The sequence below is a fragment of the Pteropus medius genome, unplaced genomic scaffold (assembly GCF_902729225.1).
Source record: "Pteropus medius unplaced genomic scaffold, Ma_sr-lr_union100, whole genome shotgun sequence".
NCBI lineage: Eukaryota > Metazoa > Chordata > Mammalia > Chiroptera > Pteropodidae > Pteropus > Pteropus medius.
In genome coordinates this window covers 15,426,620-15,447,699 of record NW_024346062.1, presented here as the reverse complement: position 1 = coordinate 15,447,699, position 21,080 = coordinate 15,426,620, and the positions used below count along the sequence as shown (strand labels likewise).

The 21,080-nt window shown below is 34.1% G+C and overlaps 1 long non-coding RNA gene across 1 annotated transcript in view; it reads right to left on the bottom strand.

Moving 5' to 3' along the window:
* Window positions 1-21,080, bottom strand: part of LOC120612576 (uncharacterized) — a 176,354-nt gene that overhangs the window by 36,179 nt on the left and 119,095 nt on the right. The gene's annotated exons all lie outside the window — the stretch shown is intronic.

The window sequence follows — 21,080 nt, the reverse complement described above, 5'->3', positions numbered from 1 at the left end:
ATTGTCTTCAGTAAAGACAATTAAAGAAGATGAGTGAAATACATGAGTTACCTAAAAACTCATGACAACTATGGAAAGCTACTACCCGTTGACACCCTTTCATGCTAAGGTTTTGTTACTTCAGGAATATGTAGCTCAGACAGTAGCATCTGTGTTTATAATATTTTAGAGTCAATGGGCATTAAACTCAGAGTGGTATTGACCTGTTTGATTGACATGCATAATTTTTTTCTCATATTGTATTGATGGGAGACAACTAACTAGGAATCTTGGAATCCCTCTTTTCACTAGAATAGAGAATAAGGTTTTCACTGGTCATAGAAGTCAGAATTGAGTTGGCCCCTTTCTCCCTTTTAGCTTCCTATTCTGCACTGTTACAATTGCTTCCAATTGTACAAACAATAAAAAAAAAAACCCTAACATTTAAAAATTTTACTTTGTACCAGGCACCATGCTATATGTTTTATATTAGCCCTAATAATAACTTGTTAAGACTGGTACTATTAGTTTCATTCATATTAATAGGAACCCTGGAATTATTCAGTTCAAATAAATACATTTCTGAGAATCACATAGCCTGGAAATGGTGGAGCTGGAAATCAAACCCAGGTCTTGGGTGCCAGGAAAATTAAATTGAGGCAAGAATGACATAATGGGTCAAAGGAAACCATCAATAACTAAAATAGCAAATAAGAAAGAGACTTAGAGGCTGACTATTCTGGAAAACAAAATAAAGTAAAACAAAATAATAAAACCTTGAGTCTTTAATGTGGTATAGGAATTTCATTTCTATAATAGGTCTACTTATTTTCTATAATAGTAGAGTCGATGAAGAGTAATGAAGGGATATTTGAGAAACACAGAATCATGTATTTAGAAATAGTATGCCACACAGCAATTCCTGATCACGGAAGGCCATAGAATTTCCTGTATTGAAGTTTATAAAGGAAATAGAAGACAATTCTCTGTGTTTGAAATCATGGAGGTTCATGTAGAGTTAAGGACCCTTACTGTGCTATGATTCTCTCATTGAAAGACAGTCATAGGAAGGGTCAAAAGCCTTGCAAAGTCAGCTGCATGGACTAGAATTGTTGGTCTTCAATATGAAGCTGTGAATATGGTAAAATGTGTCAAGAAGATTTATCTAAGGCCAAAAATAACGACATGTAGGGGCAAAAGAAAGGCACCAGTAACTAAAATAGGAGCTTAGAGGCTAACCACACTGGCCTGAATATCAGTGAGAACTTGAGAACCCTCCAAAATACAATAAAGAGCAGCCCCACCATAGTGCTGTGTAAGCTGTTCCATGGATGAAAGCCATGCTTCATGAACTCTGTTCCACAAATGGAAATTAGGCCTTGGACTGGCTCCCCTGCCTCCCATTAGATAGATGGAATATTGGAACTCTTGATCCAAGGTAGAGGTATACTTAAGAAACATCTTCCTTAAGAAATGGAAATGAATAAGACTAGTCAACAATTTTAAAGGAATGCATTCAATTAATAGAACTATTTCTGGAGAAATTTGATGCAAGCTTTTGAGAAATTTAAATACTAGTCAGTTTATTTTAATAGCTAACTTAGATCAATCTAAGTTTCATCTACAGAAATCTAAGAGCTCTTAGAAATCAATTTACATTTTCATCAAGGTTTTTAAATGGCCTTTAGGTTTACAGAAATGTTTGATTCCAGCAACTAATGACTTTTTACTTGTAGTATTTGGAAATCTCTGAGAGAAGGTGTTCAATTACAAAAGGGATGGTGGACTGAGAAACAGAAGGTGTTCATTCAAATGGGGCTTTGTCTCCTAATTTGAATGCATAGTAACAGTTGAATTATGTCCTCTGTTAGGAATAATATCCTCATCTATAAAAAAGTGAGAGTGTATTATTAGATGATTTCTGAGATGTGTTATATCTCAAAGATTTTATAAAATTCTTAAGTGTTATTCACTGGTTGAAAATTAATGACTTCCCTAGGTAACTATTCTGTTTGATAAAAAGAGTATTGTTATCACTAAGAATATTAAAATCATTTTGAAATCCTTTTATAGTAAATCTGAGAAGCTGAAGCCATTATTAATTGTTCTCCTTGGCTCACAGTGAGTTCCGAAGGGCTGAACTGGCAACCATCACAAATAGATAGCACTGACATATTTAACCAGCAGCTCTTTTAATATTTGTCTTTGCAAATTCACATTAATGAATGCACCTGTTCAGAATATCAGATACCTCTGTGTAACCCTGTAGAAAGAAATAACAGAAAGAAAATCATTGCTAATGTTTAATTAGAATGAGTGTTACTAGCTACATAAACACTCTGTGGTCAATAATTTCAGTCCCAGCTGGAAGATAAATTGAGAGAGTGCATTGAGCAGGTGATTGTGCATACTGTACTCATGTAAACATGCATCAACTGATTTTTCCTATTCCTTCCACACCAGGAGTTATCAAACATGGCTGTACATTGTTATTACCTGGGAAACTTTTAAAAAATCCTCCAGGCTGTGCTCCATACAAATTAAATCTGAATTTCTAGAAGTGCGGTCTAAGCAATACTGTTCTTAAAAATTCCACACATGACACTTGAAACTTACTGGATTTTGTTAACCAATATCATAATAAAAATAAATAAAATTTAAAAATAAATAAAAATTCCACACATGATTCCAATGTGCAGAGTAGTTTGAAAACCGCTTTTCTTTGTAATTAAATTGCTTCATAGACCAATTTATCATTATTTCCGGGAAGATTTTACTTTTTAAATAATGTTTATTTCTCCAGCTGTTCATTATTTTTAAATTGAGAATTCACAAATATTCTTTGTGTCTACAAGTATGTGAAACAGAAAAAGAGAAAGAACAAATATTTGATCTTCAGAGTAAGCTATAGTTAGACTTGAGTACCCTTGAAACCAAAAGATAAAAAAAAAGCTCCCAAAGAAGAAAAGATAACCTGAAGTAGCATGAATCAATCAGTCAATCAATCAATCAATCAATCAATCTGAGTTAGGAGAGAGTACTCAATTCAGAGGTGTACTGAACTGGGAAAAAGAAGTATCTTAGAATCTTCAAAGGCTTTTATTAGAGAAACTATTCAGAAAGAATTAATGGAAGAATAAATCAAACAAAAGGCAAGAAAATGTAATAGAAATAGTTGGCAACTATAAAATTAAATTATTGATTATTCAAATGAAAAAGACTATAAGATGACAACGATGACTTCAGAAAGTCATTAGTATTTTAAAACCATGTTGGTGAATGCAGCAGTCATATACTATTCCTTTATCTATTAGTAATATACAATAACGACATAAAACATAACCGACATTCACTTGCTTTATTAACGATCATTTCCTTGGCCTCTGTATGGTCAGGGGGATTTGGCACATTGAATTGTACAGCCTTCAAGGGTGAGAATCATCTTTCCTATGTCTTACGTTTCTTTCATGGAATTTAGTACATCAGAGGCTTCAAAAACCACTGTCTCTATTTACCTCTTACTGGTTTACCCCATTAGAAGTTATTCTCTTCCTGTCCCAAGCAGTGGATCTTTTTCCTTCAAGATAGCATGTTTTCCATAGTCCATTAAATTTTTTTCCAGAAAGGAAGCTCAAAAGCATGAAGCAACTTCTATCGTGCACATGTACTGCATGTTTCCCTCCTGGCCGGTCAGTTGAGCTGTGCACCCGCAGGGAAGCAAGAACAGAGGAGGAAAATATTCTCCCTTTCTTACGTGCCTCCATCAAGTGTTTTCCTAGTATGCACGTAACAATCACCAGAGAGGAAGATTACATAATCATGTAAAATGCAAGAGGCCCAAGAGATGAGATTTTTCACAGAGGACTACCCAATCTGGGAAAGCCCCAGGAAGTATCAGGATCTACAAAAATAAAAACTGTTCACTTCTGTAACATTTGGCTCTTATCAAAGTGTTTTAAAATAAATTATCTTCTTAGATTAATATGCCAGCCTCTTGATATATAGGACAAGTTTTATTATGTTCATTTGGTAGATTTGAAACTGGAGCTTAGAAAGGTTGAGAAAACTCTTAAAGTAGCAGTTGTGGAGGGAGGCCTCACTTTCCAGTTTCGGATTCTTGTTGTCTACTTCCTTCACTGTGTCATGCTGTGCAGCAGTCCGTGCACACCACCAGAATAGTCAGTAGGAAGTAAAGTAAACCTGTTAGACTCTATGTCTATTAATCTATAAGTGTGTTTATGAACTCGATTGTGACTAGATCCTATACAAATTTTACAAACAAGAATAACTAAATTTTTAGAGATTATAGAACTCTGTGAAGCCAGGATTAGAAAACATGATTTAAAATATATTCTGAGGAACAGATCTTCCGGTGGTAGCACTGCATTCCAAATGTGTGAAAAAGACAGGGAAAAACATGAAATGTAATAAATTACGGCTGAAGAGAGTTAGCTTATTAACTTCCTTTCTCCGTTTCCTGGCAACTGTCAACTAGCAGTCCTTAGAAGCCTCCAAAACCTGGGAATGATAGGCATCCTCAAGTTCAAAGACTCCCTTGAACCTTTTGGACCTACAACTGCAGCTAGAAGACCTGTTGAAACAGGCTTCCCTGGGTAATTTCCAACACAGTTGGATACACAGCACTGTTCGAACTAGCTCCATCAAGGTTATACATCACTCACATTTTGTTCTCAGCTAGATTTGGGAGAACAGAGGCTGCCTAGGAGACTGGCCTGGGGCATGTACACCTGGCATTTCTTACCCTGGTCACTACTGCAGGGCTAATGGGCCTTCCCCTACTGACACAGGTGTCAGATGCTGCTGGGTGTGTCTTACACATATTTAGAAAACACATCTTCTGGGCAAGCAGTTTGGAGGGGATTTTTCCTTACAAAAGGAAACCTTTGCTACCTTTTTAAAAAATCCAAATCTAAAAGAATTGCTTTTACATGAGTGAGGTCCCTAGGGATAGACTGTTATCATTGATGTTGTCATATATATTAAAAATCTGTATGCTCACCATAATTGGCTAAGTAGATATTCAGGAAGAGAGAAGAACTCTGCTTGGAAATAAAAGATATCAATATTTTCTTGATTGGTTCTAGTGGAAATTGTTAGAGTTAGCACTACTTAAATGGGTATTACTCTCTTTGATTTTAGAGAGGAAGGTGGGTATGCTGAGCAGGAATGATCATGTCTGAAAGATAAAATATTTCTAAAAAAATTCAACTCTTTGTCCTTGGTTCTTTGAAAAATAGCTAGTAATTCTGTAAGCAAGTCTTAGTGATGCTCTTAAAATTAGAAAATCAGTGATTTAGCAACTTGCTAAGAAAACTCATCTACACCCACCAGGATTCAAGTTTTAGAAGCCAGTTGTTCAGAATACTTCATTGGATTTCATGTACAGATCACTCCTTGCAAGAGGTGGTTACCTCAAGACTGGGATCTGACAGACGTGATGCCACAGAAACACTTGCTTTTGCTGAAAACAGGTCCAAGGAAAGGATATAAGAGAGAACAGTCTTTGGTCCCATGAGGATGTTCATCCCAATGAATCTCAGGTCAAGGACCCTTCTGGGAAGAGATTGCTGAAAAAGGGGCTGATTGCTCCAATGTTTGATTCCTCTTTAATTAGGTTCAGTATCCAGGTCATTGTCTTTCCCTTTATGTCCACATGTAATCCCAAATGATGATAGTCCTAATTTGTGCTCACAAGGGATACTTCTCCTCATTTGATAGTAGAAGTAAGCAAATGGTTTAGAGAGTGTAATGGGTAGAGTGGCTTGAATGTAGATTTAGAAGGTTTACAAATTCCTCTATTGTGGAAATTGTAGAGGAATATGAGATATCTTACAGGAATTATAAAATGCCTTATCATCTTCCTAAAAACTAAATGACTTCACCATGATAAGCTGACATTTCTTCAAAGGCAGGCACATGAATTTCCAGTGTCTCACTGTGAGAAATGTCTTCTATTTTTTTTTTTTTTTAGTAGATTTGGCATGATTACTATGATAGTTTTCCTTCAGTCAAAATTACTTATTAAAATTTTATTTAAAAATAATGCAAGGTACTTGTTGGAGCTACAAAAATGTGCAATATTATTTTACGATTCCTATATTAAGATACTTAGATTTCGTTTGCCAAATAGTATGAAAGATCACTTGTTCTTGTGTGTTTTATAATCCACTCTAACACACGTGAACTGAAGTTTGGAGCCAAAATATTTTTTATTCCTTACTGTTAATTCATTTGCAATTCTAGACCTCCAACTTAGGTGAAACAACTTACTTGTTTCTCAGAATCTCCCAGTTTTGTAAAAGATTATGGAGAAGACAGACCAAAGTAACCTACACATATCAATGCACATTGTAATAAATATTTATTTTCTGCATATTATACTACATTCAAATGTACTTCTTTAATGCCATGGTTCTTAAAACATTTTCATGATAATTCATTGATGGAAAATTCATCCATTTTCATTCTTCAATAAAATGGCGTATTTCTCTTAGGGCATAAACTGAATTAGCTCAATGCATTTTCCAAATTATTTGGAAACAGTTTTTCCCTGGGCATCTTATGTAAAATCAATCTCTTCTCCCACCCCACCTAACACACACACATTTCTATTCTTATGCTTTTGTTTCTTCTTAGGAATTTTATATCTAACATACTAAATATTCAATATTTTCTTTTGTTATATGTTTTATTTTCTATTAATGTAAAAACTCCATGAGGGCAGGGAGTTTTGCTTATCTTTAAAATTATACCCAGTACTTAGAATATATCTGATATATTATAAATGCTCAAAAACATTTGTTGAATAAATATATGACCATTCCCAGAACCTGAAGTCACTAGTCAATGGCACAAACCGTTTCTCAATTTTGGGTTATATATCTGGATGGAGTCATTGTAGCTCTGATTAAAAATGGCAGGAAAAAATTGGATTACTCTATTAAGAAATCAATAAAATGTAATGATCGGTGTTTCTCAGGACAGGACAAATGTAGACTGGAAGTTGAGCCTTCCTTTAAAGGAAAAGAATAAGTCATATCTACTATGTATCTAGATTTAAAATGAGGTGTATAGTATAGCAACTTTCTTCTTTTTAAATTTAGTCTTCGTGAATGTAAACTTCATGGTTAAAAGTCACAATAAAAGAGATCTTTCTTCCACTTACATTTGATATCTGACTTTTTTTTCCCATTCAGACATACCCAAATTATGTTTAGGGAAATTAAAAAAATTTAAATATTTTGAGTATAATAACTGTTGAAAAACTGAAGGTAAACGTATATTTAAATATCAAAGGATAAAATCTTTGGGGATGCACCTATTCAAAGTTAACTTCAAAGACAAGTCTGTGAAACAGTTTGCTTAAAACAAAGGAAAAACCATAAATGAAGGATGATTAAAACACTGAATTATACAGAATTGGGTCCTGCTCCATTAAAAACAAACAAACAAACAAAAACAAAACAACAACAACAAAAAAAACCCCTTGGTAATTGAATCAAAATCACAGCAGAGAGCAAATAAAGCTAGAATATGTGCTGAAATCAGATTTAGAGTCAAAATGTTTCTCTGTTGCAGTTTGTTTTAGTAAGTAGAATTTAGAAAACTAAGAAAATAATAGCACTATTTACAATAAACTTGCTTGACATTTCTATGGTCTTCATGTACATTCGCAGTAATTTTATCATAATTTGGAATTTCTCAAATGAACACATAGCCAATATTTTGAAAGACTTTCTATGCCGTAAGGGCATTTTTTTACTTAATGGTTGTAGTGGTAGTGAGTTTGCAACTGCTTTCTCTATAAAGATTCTGCGATTACTGAATTTGGGAAAAAACAAAAAAATTATCCAAAAATAAGGTAATGGCCTCAGTATGCATTCACCAATAAGCTGAGAGCAATTTTTATTTCTTTTGTGGATCTACTTACTATAAATGTGGGATGTATGGCTTGGTAATAATTCAAGGAGAAGGCTGAGTGTATACTAGATTCAAGTAGGAACTAGGTAAAGAAGTTCCTCCCAGAGGTGATAAATCTATACTTGCTTCAACAACCCAAATAGCATTCCTGTTACTTGGCAGTACAAAAAAACAAAACTATGACTAACCAATTTACAAACTGATTTTGGAAGCAGGAGAGTCTCTTTATCTTAGAATAAAGTTTTCTTGATAAAAAATTATACCAAAAAGTAAATATATGGGTCACATGTAGTTTTTTACATGTTAAGATGCTACTCCTTCAAGTGTGATACCATTAAATATATACAGAATAAATCATAAAATGACAATATTTACTTTTATCTTTTCAGTCCCAATTTAAACTGCTTTATTTTGATACCATTTAAAGTAATATTGTTAAATAGGGGAATTTGAATACAAACATAATTGCCTGATTACAATTAATATTAAAATATTGTACATATATATGAATGATTTTTAACTATTTTATCCTTATATGGCACATCACAGGACTACTGTTCTGAGAAGTAAACACTCAGTGCCCTAAGAGTAGAGGTTTTTTTTTCTGCTTCCATTTGGTTATATAAAATAAAGTCATCACTTTTTCCGGGGTTCTTCCATGCTTTTAACTTTGTTTTTTTTTTCTAGTTATATTTCTTAGTATTACAAAGTTCAGAATGGAATAATTTCCGTGAAGATTGCTCTAAGAAGATTGCCCAGGCGTTAAGTTTTATATTCTCACAATTTTAGGCTAGGATATTATAATAATCAATGTGTGACAAATACTTCGGGGGAAACATTAATTTTTATAGCTAGCTTTGTCAGTTTTACATAATTCTTTATGACACATAATTATTATTCTCATCACTAGGACAATATTGTACTAAACCTTTTCTGCCTCTAGGCTTGGGAATCTTTCAGTCACTGATTACATAGCCTGGTTTTAATGTGCTAATGGTGCATATCACATGTAAATTTTATAAGATAATGGACAGGTTTTCAAATTTATTATTGTGCTTGTGTTGGCATTAAACATTTTCTAATTACATTTTCCTCTGATTGAAAAGAAAACAGTATTTGTTTTAATCCAAATAAATTATTTCTAAATTGACAGCTCAGAAAATATGGGACACATGGTTGTTCTCATTCACTATTTTTAAAGATTCAAGAAAACCCTTGCTATTGAAGTACTCAAATTGTTGTCTAAAACACCTACATCTTCTCTACATGCCAAGTTGTCCCTTACAGAAATAATTATCTATATATAAGTTGTTAGCAAGGAATAAAAATATTTAGGAAGTTGTTTCCTAAGGCAAAAACAGTGTTTTCAAGAACTGTCTTTCTTACTTCCCCCCCCAGAACCCCAGTATCTAAGAAAAAAAATTATGTGCAAACTAAGTTCCCAAAATAAATTGCAATCAATTAATGAATTAAGAACTAATACTTTCTGACCTCAATTGATCAGTATTTTTCAGGCACGTGGTTTAAAAAAAATCTTTCTACTGTTAAGTTGCAATTCCACAGGAAGTCCTATAAAATATCAGCATGAACAAAGGAACGAACAAATATGCATTTGAGGTTAGAAAATCTACATATTTCTAATTTTCAAAATACTTTTGATTAAAAGCTTTGACAATGGAAATAATTTTTTTTCTTCAAGTGCTCTCATAAACTCATGTTTTCTTTGTCTTTGATAAACTATTTGGGGATTATTATTTTGCAGCTGCAGAGGAAAGTGATTTCAGCAATATTCAACTTTACATGCTGTCCAGGGACTTAGTCAATGGGGAATTCCACATGCTCTCATATCAAGGATCTGATCTGAGGACAAAGAGGAGAGACCTTAGAGAGGAAAGGGTCGAGTACTTGCTCATGCATTATTTAAAACCTTTGTTAGTGCTTTAGATGTCAGAAAACTGAGGGGGGGATGGCGGAAATACCTTCATCTCTGGTACATAATGAATCTATCCTTCAATAGACTAGATATGCACAATGAAACACAATTGTGGTTTACTTACACAAGTCAGCTGACTTTTCCTCAGGCAGCTTTGTGTGCAAGAATGAGATGGGCTCTGGGGAATTACAGATGCACTCATAAGTTAGAGAGTTTGCAAACTGTCCCAACTGCAATGGAACTTTATATCAGTGTATATTGGGTTCTAATTAAAGTATTCCTACTGGGCCCAATTCTATACTGTTTCCTGCCGTAAAACTACATATGTCACAGGAAACTTCAAGAGAAGTCCCTAGAGAAGAAAGAGTCAATTTAATAATATATCTATATCTCAGTATTGAGAAGACATGCACCTGCACTTCCACAGCTGCTAAAACCACAGATGCAACACAATGTCACAGTTCTGTGCCCTGGACTCGGAGAGCAGAGCATGCATTGATGGATAATTTCCACTGCCCTACATTTTACCATTCTTGTCTTTAGTATTTTAGGCAAGATCAGAATTAGAGAAACAGAGCCAGCAAACATCTACGTGGTATGATTAGAAAGAGATAGAGAGATGGACACTTACCTTCAAATGTTCTTTAAAGTTGTTTGGAATTTCCAATATTAAATTCTTTCTAAAGTACCTTCGTAAAAGTCTGACCACATGAACTGAGATTGGTAAAATTTTAGGATATCATCACATTAGTTCACCCCCACCCATGGCAGCAACATTTAGTGTTTTGTAAAATGGAGATAGAGCATAATGAAGCAGTGGTTTTGGCAAGCAGTGGGTTCTCCTAGACAAGAGAGACCGCACGGTGGGCTGCTCCTGCCATGAAGGTTGTCCCCGATAACAGGTTCCTAGATTTTAGAGGAGGAACTAAATAGAAAGGTGTTAGGACCAAACCTCATCACCACTCCATCATTGTCCAGAATAAGACCTGGTTGTAAGTGTTTATCAATGGTAAATAACAGTCATTTTAATGATTTGGAGGAGAAAAATATCCAAAAAAATATAGTAGCAATCTTTGAAATGAATAGAGTCCATACTTAGCCTAGCCAACAATGTCATTTCTACAGATTCATAAAAATATTAAAGGCTTTTATTCCTATATAACTCTACTAAAACTGTTTTTAGAAGTTATTAATGGTCTGATAACTGACATTTAATCACTTGTTTTTTTTCATTCTTTATTTTCTTTGACCTATATTTTTTGATACTCTCTAATTCCTTAATTTTCCCTAAAAAGTGACGGAGAAGGTCTTGACTCCAAAGTACTGATTAAAGGGAATAAAAGCCAAAGGTCACTGCTGTGCTAGGAGTCCAAGGTGGTTGCCTTAGGGCTTACTGCTAAGAAAACAATTAATTAGGTAATCAAGAGAACAAAGAAAAGATAAAAGAACTTTCTGCAACATTTCTCAGAGCATATTTCTGCCCATGACTTGATAAATCTCAGAAGAGTTTTCTTACTCTATGTACAATACAAAATTTAAAAAAAAAAAAAGCAAAAAAAAAGCACATAGAGTTCCTCGAGGTTCAAATTCTTAATTTGGTGAGTATTATTTCTTTTATGAAGAATCATATCATAGAAAATGCTAGGTAAATTATTTAAAATCTTCATTTTCTGACATTTATAAACAGTGTTCCTGATGTTTTCAATAAGGATTAGTCTTCTCCTTCATGAGGTTTGGTTTTGAATTCAAAATAGGGGGATTTATATGATTCTGGAATATCTCCAAATTCACAAATTCTTCATTGCAGAGTTAAGGGCGTGAAGGGAAGTGTAAATATTTGGGGAGTAGCCTGAGTCATTCCAATGGAAATATTCCCCTTCTGGTATTTTGGCATGAACTGAAAATGCCCCAGGCCTGGGCCTTGACTTTTGATTCAAATGTAAATGACTGAAAATAAAGGTAACATATAGAAATATCTTAATCATCCCCTTGAGCCCTATACTTTCCATAAATACCCATTATAAAATGGGAATTTCCTGATGCATATTGAATTAAGAGTGTAGTATCTGTGTAAAGTCTGAGAGTGTGCTGGGGTGGGGCAGAAAGCTAGGAAGAAACATCTCACTACCACCACTTCCTAACTTAAGCAGGTAGGGAGTGTTTCTTGGGTTAAGTGGGAATTCCCCAGTTACCTCCTATAGCTGAGTCTCTGAGCTAGTAGTATAAAATTCTAAAACTGGAAGACAGAATCAGGTTCTGCCTTTACTAATTGGATTTTCCTTTTTTAATTCTCTGTTAATGGCTTCATGAAAACCGTACTTTACAAGTTATGTAATCTCCTTTTTAGTTTTTATTGTATTTTAGTGCAACTTAAAAATTTTTTTGAAGGTATAACACAAAAACCAAAAAGTGACAAAATTTTACATATATATTTATCCACTTCACCACAACCCAGATCAGAGGACATTAAGCATACCAAAAGAGCTATTCTCATGCTGCCTCTAGTCAATACCATCCCACCAAAGGTAACCTTTATCATCATTAATTTTACTTGTTTCTTACTCATATAAGTAAAATTGTACAGTACTTATTTATTTATTTCGGAGTTTTTTTGCCCAACGTCATGTAAGATTCGGCTATGATGTTCCATGTAGTAGTAGTTCTTTATAATCGCTACGCAGTATTCTACTATGAACATGTCAAAATTCACTGAGCCATCCTATTATTGAAGAACATGTTGGTTGTTTCCAGGTTTTTTATATTATTAATAAAGCTGCAATGAACGTTCTTGTCCATTCTTTTTGCTGCAGATATGTCCTCGTTTTTCTTTGGTACATATCGATGAGTAAAATTTCAGGGTCAGGATAAGTGACAAGAGTAGATAGTATAAAGTGTTTTTCAGTTGGAACATTTTACAATCTCATAGCAATGCATGAGAATCTGGTTGTTCTGCAGCCTCATCAAAATATATAATTCAACTGTCATGTTGCATGTGGCAGCAGTTTTTTCTTCTTTTTAGTTGCTATACAGTGTTCTACTGAATATTCCACAATTCATATATCCATTCTACTACCGAAAGGCACATGCATTCTTAGCCATTATATTAGGGTGTGATGGTATCTCTCTGTGGCTTTTAATTTCATTTCCCTGAGAATATATAATGTTGAATATCCTTCTCACATCTTTTTGCAAGTAGGAGTAAGTTCTTTAAAATACACAGCATTATGGATTGCATTGTTCCCCCAAAGTTTATATGTTGAAGTTCTAGCCCCCAGTACTTCAGAATGTGATTTTACTTGGATATAAGAGTTATTGCCGATAAAATTAGTTAAGATGAAGTTATACTGGAGTAGGGTGAGCCCCTAATCCAATGTGACTGGTATCCTTATAAAAAAGTGAACATTTTTATATAGTAACATATACAAAGAGAATGCCAGGCGAACAGATGCAGAGAGAAAATGGCTATCCATAAGCCAAAGAGAGAGGCCTAGTACAGATCATTTCCTCACATTTCTCAGAAGAAACCCTCCCTGCTAACACCTCGATTTCAGACCTCTAGCATCCAGAACTATGAGACAATAAGTTTCTGTTGTTCTAAGGCACCCAATTTGTGGTACTTTATTACAGCAGCTCTAGGAAACTAATACAATCAGCATCTGGCTGCTTACCACTTGTCCTTGGTCAATAATCCTACTGATGTGCTGTTACTCGTTTCTAATGGGAGAACTGTCACTTAGATTGCATCCTAAATGGCAGCAATTCCTCCTCAGAATACATTTTGAAACCTGCTATTACAGAAGGGAGTTGGCATGTGGATAAAAGAGGATGAGGCCGAACATCAGAGGTGTTCATATTAAAGCATTCATGGAGCATTAAATAACGTTAGACTGCATTAGTTTTAAGTCTTGAGGTGATGTTCTAGCCTTGTTTTCTGTTTCGTCAATTCTGAAAATTTCAAATAAATTTTCCATTTGGCCCTCATTGAAAATGGCCTGTACTTCATTATGCACTAAGATCAAGAATCTTTCTTTGTGTGCCTCATTTTCCCCTTATTTATTTATTTTTAATTAAATTTATTAGGGTGACATTGGTTATTTGTGTGCCTCATTAATCTCACTAATTCATTAGAAACATGATATAAGCAAAGAGAATTTATAATACTGATACTTAATAATATTTGAGGGTTTTGTATAAAAAGACATAATTAACTTAATAGATTAAAGCCTGTAATAGGATAGAAAAAAATATTTGACTCTTTCAATTCTATACCATGTTTGCCTGAATCATCTATCTGCATTATAATTGTCACTCTAATATTATCTGGCTCAGTGAATTAGAGATCGTAATAGAGCAAATGAAATATGGAATAGAAAACAATTTTTCCCAGAGGAAAGTAAAATATATGAGAGATATGCTTAGTAATACAGCACCTTAATAGCAAAATATAAATACTCCTTTATGCACTGCAGATGGGAAGACATGTCTCAATAGCACTTGTTTCTGAGAGACTTTCTGCCTTCCTAGAATATAGCAGCTGGAGTAAATGAGAACAGCGCAAATAACACCTAGTGCGACACTGTGACAATATGTAGTACTGGGTTAGTCTCTAGGTAGGGGGTGTGAAAACACACAACTGGTGGGAACAGATGACATCTTTCTTTGTTCTTTTTTTCTCTTTTGAAATAAATGGCTATGTTAATGAGATTCAAATAACCTTAATGAACAGTTTGGTATGAACCAACCCTCACAAAAGATTGAGAACTCTGAACTGAAATTAAGATTGGTAATTATCCTCATTTATTCTTAAATCAGAGTATATGAAGGAAAGGCAGCAGGTTGGTATGTCTGTATTTATGAAACATGGACAAGGAAATGGTTCTATGTAAAAAGGTCAACTCCCTTTTCCATCAACCCCTTCTGACTTTTCTCTAGAAAACTGCCCTCAGTGCATCCTGACATTCCTCACTGTCCATAAAGGGCTCAGTGAAAAGTCACAAGTGGGAAAGCTCTCAAGATGTCCTAGCGTCTAGCCTGCAAACATTTCTGTGAATAGTCCATTAACGCCGTTTTTATAGAGCAACAAACAATACAACATGACATTTACCTTTTCCAGCTGCGTGGTAGTCAGCCAATTCTTTGACTGAAGTTTATATAAAGGTTAGGGAAATGGTTTATCTTATTGCTCAGTGCTTTCCATTTAAGTCATCTCCACTGTAATTGGGTCACTATTCAGAAATATCTAGCCCCACAAATTGTAATATCAATGGAGAGACACGGTTTTGCTTTAATAAGTCCTTTGATGCAGGACAAGGTGAATTTGATATAGGACTCAAGTCCTATATCAAAGATAGAAGGCAGGTTCTTGACTGGGTGCAGAAAAGAATTCAAGTGTACTCTAGAGTTAAAGACAAAAGGAAAGTTTATTAGAGAAAGAATGACCCTCCATAGACAAAGTGTGGTCTAAGAGACAGAGAGTGAGATTCTGAGTGTCTGAGGAATTAAGTTTATATGTCATTCTTAGTTTCTGTGAATTACAGTTCAAAGACTTTGTTTACTTGTTTTCCTTTGATGTGCAGTATAGATGTGCAGCATGAAAGGTGTGGGTATATAACACGAAAGGCATGCTAGCAATCTCAGCCTTTGTTCTATAGGTTCTCCATGGTTTGGCTTTAGGGAATGAATGATTAGGTTTATTTTGTGTAGGGTACAAATGAAAGACTGTTTTTCTTTCATGGTGCGAGTAGTTTGCTAGTAATCCCAGCAGGAATATTCCTTTGTTCTGTAGGCTTCCAGAGGTCTGGCAGCAGCACATTGTAGGCTATGAATATAACTTATCAGTTTGTGTAGTTCTCATGCCTCGTCCCCATATCATTTTTGGCATGGGTTTTGCATTTGTCACCTTTGAATCCAGGTAAATGATGAAACAACTCACCAGGTAGGAATACACATTTACCAAATGAATGAACTTTGCATGTTAGATTTAATAACTAGAGAGCAGGGACAGGACAGGGTCCACCTGTGTTTGGGAACTGTTCCTCAGGCTCCAGGTTCAGTTTACACATAATGAGATAAATAGTTTTTGCCCCAATCATTAAATTACAAAGTATTATTTCATTATAGAGTTCCAGGTGCTATACAGTTCTAGTAATATCTCTTTCAAATAATAAATAATTGTTACCTTGGAGACATAACATCATCTTTGTATATACTCTGTATACAGTCCTGTATATATGAGTCTGAAATTATTTAATATATTGCATGTAAACAAAACCTGAATTTCAAAACATATACTCTTATAAATCTTCCTTATATCCCAGCTGTATCTTCAGAGACAAGTTATAAGACAAAGCTTTCAAAATATTGGGCCAACACCACTTCCAACCTGTCTATTTTTGTTAATCTGTTCTCTCTTGGAATACAGCATCTTGACATTCCCTTAAGATAAGGAGAGCAGGTGCACACATTGGAAACTTGCTCTGTTTAATTGTTTCCTCCTAATAGAATTTCAGGATGGCAAAGGGCTTTAGAGGTCATTTGCTGCAGTCCTAACTTGACCGGTTATACATTGTCTACCCAGGAGAGCAATGGACAGTTACTAATCACGTTTTCTTGTGGCTTGAGGTGTCTTTATTAATCTAAACCTCAACAACACCTGGGACCCACAGACAGTGGATTCAGAGAAACAGGTGAAGTGGTCCTTTCAAAGTGAGAAAACCCAGTAAAGTAAACGTTTCAGATCCATTTATTTTCCTGTTGTCTTTTTTCACCTTTGGTGATACAAAATGAAGTTAGATAAGAATTATAATAGATTTAAGAAAATTTTTTTCAATCTCATTCAGTAATTTACTTCAGAGGAGAGATGTTTAGAAGAAGGAAAAATCCTGTTTTGAAATCTTTGCATTAATGCGCAAATCATGTGTGATTGTCCAAAAACCTGAATGTACTTACATTTTCACCTTTCCACATGCTATTTCTAATTATTCCCACTGTCATTTTGCTAAGAGGAAACAAGCTGATATGTGCAGTGAAGACAGACTCAGAGTTCCTCTTTTAAAGTTGTTAGCAATAACCTACAAGATAGGAGAAGTAAAGCGTTCTCATCTACTGAAAAAATTTGATTATACATTTATATGCCGGAAATATGATTTAACTAGAGAAAAAGCAATATAAAGAAAATATCTTGTATGTCAAAGGACTGACAGCAGTCAGAAACATCATGTGCCCATTTTGGCACACACATAGACCATAAGATCCTGTGCTGCTGGGAGCTTATTGAGAATTGACAGATTTGCTTGGTGGGTTTAATTGTATTTGAGGTAAATGTAGTGCCTACTTTTTTTAGAGTGAGATTTTTTTCAAGAAGAAATATTATTTAAACATATATACTGAGGCTAAAGAGGAAAAGATACAAAGGGACAGATTGGAAGGTGAAAGTAAAAGTGAAAAAATTGGATCTCAACTGAAATTGGAAAAAAGAAAGAGTAAGGCATCATTTATATTATTTACATAATGAGACAATAAAGGAAATAATTTCAAGAATATATATTATTTTTCAGATATATGACAAATCATGATCTTACAGTACTGAGGTAAACTCAAAGAAAGGAGACATTTAGTAATTTTCCCAGACAATATGTATATGTTTATTTGAAAAATATATAGAGATGTATACACGTGGATGTATGTCTCCACAAATACCTATAGTTTGGTTTTTCCAACTCTGTATATTTGCGGGTAAAATAACTACATCCCTAGACGTACATTCAAAAGCTACATGCCAATATATTTTTTTCTTCACCTAAGTCACAGAAGAGAGAAAGTTTACTATGAACTAAGAGGGAGAAAAAGTTACTTTACAGTTGATGCAAAGATAAAACCATTACTACTCTTATAAAAAGAAGCAGTTTGGGCTGATATGATAATAAATTAGACCCTGAAATATAGTGTTGGCACAGAATAGAGAAGGGTCAGTTGGTGCAGTGTGGGGATACAGCTATGATCTCGGGTTTTATATTAAGTTTTCTGGCCCCAGGTTAGCAATTCGCCAGAATCAGGACCTCAAAGTGAATTCTTTGCCCTCTACAGAAATGGATGAGGCAGAGAATTCATCATGTATATAGAACTGCCTCTTAACATACAAATCAATCATCGGTGAAGAAATAGGTATAGTTTTATAAAAGTGTAACGCAAAAATAGAAGAGACTAATTCTTCAAAGTATTTAGAGATAATAGGTAAAAACTGAAAACTGAGAACCGTTGGAAACATACAAGTATATATATATATAAATATATATAAACACACATACACACATATGCACACACATACATCTATACATACCAGATAATACTGAAATTATAAAAAACTCAGAATATGAAAGAGAATCATGTAGAATAAAATTTATAAATTTGTATAAGATAATTTTTCATTGATTTTGATTCATAAATGGGGATAAAAGAAAAAAAGGAAATGGAACAATATTCTTAGCTCGAAAAAAAAACTTGAATGTTAATCCTCATGGGTTAAAATCCACAGAGAACAGTACCTTGTTTTTCTCTTGAATGAAACATACAATCTGATTATAAGATATTTAAAGCTGAAGGAGGGAAAGGAAATATTTGGAAATAATATTTGGCTACTGATGGTGATTGTAAGAGTGACAAAATAGTTGCCATTAATTGAGTGTTTTTTTCTGTGTTGAACACTGCGTATTCCAGGCACTGTTCATATGGACAAACTCGTTTAATTCTCACAAGAATCCTTATTTTAAAAATGAGGAATTATTAAACTAGTCAGAGAGGCTATGCGACTCATACAAAGTAACATAGAAAAATGGCAATCTGAATACAGAATATCTTATTTCAAATAACTCTACCATAACAACAGAGCCCACTAAGAAATGATCGATGATTTTAATTGTCATATGTTACAATTTATCATAAATTGTAAGACCTATAAATTGATATTAGGTTGAAACTGAGTCACCTATATTAAAGAAATAATTGAGATATTTGAGTCTCACTCTCAAAAGAATAACCACAGAATATTAGAATCTCAGAGCTCTAAACTCGTATAAACAAAATTTAATGATTTTGCTGGTAACGAAGTTGAGTCCTACAGAAGTTGAGAAAAATAATACAGATATCACATAGTTAGAATTAGGATAGAGGTCTGCTTATCACTCCATTGTTCTTTTTTCCATATCCCATTATCTCATTTAAGTGAAAATATCCAAGACATACTTGTTTGGTACCCAGTTTTGTGGGCAGCTCTGAACATTCCATTTTCCAAAGCTAAAAGTCAGTTTTATGCATAAATTCAGAAGTTTGAAAATAGTAGGATGCTTTTTTTGAGTTTTAATTTTTGAATTGATATGTGTATATGTAATGGAGATGCAAACACAACACAAGTGAAGAATCCATTTACACTTAATTATTTTAGTGGTTATTAATAGCAATTGCTCTCTTTGGATTGGAATATTTAACATGCAGTCCAAAGAAATATAATGAATTGTTTGGGGATATTGTTTTTACTTTTATAGATGTTGAAACTGAAGAAAAGAACTGCTAAGTCACATCCCTAGACTTATTACAATCACACCCACTACATTTTGATAAATTTTGGACAATGAGAGAAACTCCTATTTTAAAGTCAAATCTCAAAGAAAAAGTCGTGTTTATTTTGTTAAATTATTAAAATTATAATGATTAAAATTATGAAGAAGAGTCTGCAAAGAATAAATGGATTGAATCAAATTAGGATGTTGCACAGAGAAGTTATTTTCTCAAAAATTCACATATAAGTTTTAAAATTAATTTAGTGCTTGGTTTTTATTTCAATAACTATTTTACTATATACCTGTTTTCACTCTGGTGGGAGTGACATAAAAGCCTGGTCGTGTCTGAGATCAGCTGCAATACGATGATGAACTATTACAATGTAGGTGCAAAACAGATGTTATATACATTGGTAGTTGCATAAAAAAAGATGGAGAAATGAAGAAGTATAAATTAGTATTTACAAAATAGTTACAGAAATTTAGAATATAGCATAAGGTATATAGCCAATATTGTAATGGTTGTGTGTAGTGCCAGATGGGTACTAGAGTAATCAAGGGTATCGCTTTATGGATTGTATAAATGTCTAACTTTTTAAATTAAAAAAAATTACTGAGTAGCAAAAAGGATGTTATATAAAGACAAATGAGGGACTAATTCACTCATGAAGCTTGAGAAAAGGATTGTGAGTAAAATTTATCAGAAGATAGCTCCTGATTTTGGGAATTGTGGAATTAGTTTAGGGAGTCGAGTGGGATAGAGTCACACAGAACAGAAGTCAAACCCTGCTTAAGGGACTTTGGTCAAGAACTTCATACTTTCTAGGCTTTGGTGTCCTCACCTGTGATATGCAGATATTAGTGCCTCCCCAACAAAATTATGATTACAGCTAATGGATGTAAAGTGCCTGGCTCTTGGGCAGCACTCGATAAATGATCATGACGTATATATTTTTTAAATTTTATTTTATTAGTTTCAAGTATACTGAGCATTGGTTAGAAATTTATATAGTTTATGAAATGATCTTCCTGATTACTCTTCCTCCGCCTTGCTCTACACTTAGCCATTCATTACATTACTGCTGACTGCGTTCCCTGTATTGTGCTCCCCAACCCTGTGACCATTTATCAACAACTAATTTGTACTTCTTTAACCCTTTACCACTTTCTCCCAGCCCTTTACACTCCTCCCCTCTTGCCAAGCCAAGGCAGAAAGCAGATTCAAGTTCTAAGGAAGAGTTTATATAAAATCATAAATATATAAAAATGAAAGCCTTAGTGTTCTCATCCTTGAAAACTGCATGCATTTTATGTTCTGATATCCTTTTTTGCAATTTCCTTCTTAATTTCACATGTTTAGCCAGATCTCATCCTGTATATAGACTGAATTGCATTCCCTATTCATATATTGAAGCTGTAATTCCCAATGTGATGGTATTTGGAAATGGAGCCTTTGGGAGGTAATTAGGGTTAGATGAGATCATGAGGGTGGGTCTCTGGTTCTATAGAATTAGTATCCTTATAAGAAGATATCAAAGAGAGAGTGAGAGAGAGAAAAGAAACATCAGAGAGCTTTCTTTCTCTGCACAAAGAGATGACAAGAACATAGCAAGAAGGCAGCTACGCATAAGCCAAGAGAAGAGGCCTCAGAAGGAAATCTACATAATTGACAC